Raw genomic sequence first — 1,872 nt, forward strand, 5'->3', positions numbered from 1 at the left:
GTTATGACGTGTCTTGGGCGTTCAACTCCGGATCATGACGTTTTTCTGGCGTTTAACTCCAGACAGCAGCATGTACTTGGCGTTCAACGCCAAGTTACGTCATCAATTTCCGAATAAAGTATGGACTATTATATATTTCTGGAAAGCTCTGGATGTCTACTTTCCAACGCCGTTGAGAGCGCGTCAATTGGAGTTCTGTAGCTCCAGAAAATCCATTTTGAGTGCAGGGAGGTCAGATTCCAACAGCATCAGCAGTCCTTTTGTCAGCCTTTTTCAGAGTTTTGCTCAAGTCCCTCAATTTCAGCCAGAATTTACCTGAAATCAAAGAAAAACACACAAACTCATAGTAAAGTCCAGAAATGTGAATTTAACATAAAAACTAATGTTCATAACATAAAAATGGCAAAATAAAGGAAATAACAAGAGAAATGAAGAAGAACAAAGATGCAATAACAATAAATGACAAGGAAAAGTAAATGAAAATAAGAATTAAAAGTAGAAATTACAAGAAATTAAACTAAAGAACTCTAATTCTAGAGAGAGTGGTGAGCTTCTCTCTCTAGAAAAACTAAACAAAAACATGTAAAAACCTAAATCTAAGTGCTCCCCCCTTCTCCAAGCTTCAATTTGGCTTGAAATAGCTTCAGAAATTAGTTGGATTGGGTTTTGAGACCCAAAAATCGCTGCCAGAGAGTTGCAATTGATGAGGTCACATGCAGAAACCTGTGCAGACGCACAGATGTGTGTATCCGCACACATGCTGAATCCTAACTTGTGTGTACGCACAAGTAACTGTGCGTACGAACACTTAGACTTATGTTCACTGGTGGACGAAATTGTGATTCATTCTCTTTGTATTTGCATGAGATTTATTTAATGGCTCTTTGCTATGTGTGGACACAACTCCGTTCAACTTAACCAGCAAGTATACTGGGTCATCCAAGTAATACCTTACGTGAGTAAGGGTCGATCCCATAGAGATTGTTGGTATGAAGCAAGCTATGGTTACCTTGTAAATCTCAGTCAGGCAGATTAAATGGTTTATGATAAGTTCGAAAATAAATAATAAACAGAAAATAAAATAGGATAGAAATACTTATGTAGATCAATAGTGGGAATTTCAGATAGGCGTATAGAGATGCTGTGCTCCTCTTGAATCTCTACTTTCATATTACATTCATCCAATTCTTTTTACTCCTTTCCACGGCAAGCTGTATGTAGGGCATCACCGTTGTCAATGGCTACATCCCATCCTCTCAGTGAAAATGGTCCTATGTCTGTCACAGCACGACTAATCATCTGTCGGTTCTCAATCAGGTTGGAATAGAATCCCTTGATTCTTTTGCGTCTGCCACTAACGCCCAGCCTTCAGGAGTTTGAAGCTCGTCACAGTCATTTAATCCCAGAATCCTACTCGGAATACCACAGACAAGGTTAGCCTTTTCGGATTCCCGGAATCCTACTCGGAATACCACAGACAAGGTTAGACTTTCCGGATCCCCATGAATGTTGTCATCTATCTAGCTTATACCACGAAGATTCTGTTGGGGAATCTAAGAGATATGCGCCCGGCCTAAGGTAGAACGGAAGTGGTTGTCAGTCACGCGCGTTCATAGGCGAGAATGATGATGAGTGTCACGGATCATCACATTCATCAAGTTGAGGTGCAACGTATATCTTGGAATAAGAATAAGGAGAATTAAATAGAAAATAGTAGTAGTTGTATTGAAACATGAGGTACAGTAGAGCTCCACACCCTTAATCTATGGTGTGTAGAAACTCCACCATTGAAAATACATAAGTGAAAGGTTCAGGCATGGCCGAGAGGCCAGCCCCCATGATCTGAGAACTAATCGTCCCAAGATGAAACGT

Source organism: Arachis duranensis, chromosome 5 (assembly GCF_000817695.3).
Source record: "Arachis duranensis cultivar V14167 chromosome 5, aradu.V14167.gnm2.J7QH, whole genome shotgun sequence".
Taxonomy (NCBI): domain Eukaryota; kingdom Viridiplantae; phylum Streptophyta; class Magnoliopsida; order Fabales; family Fabaceae; genus Arachis; species Arachis duranensis.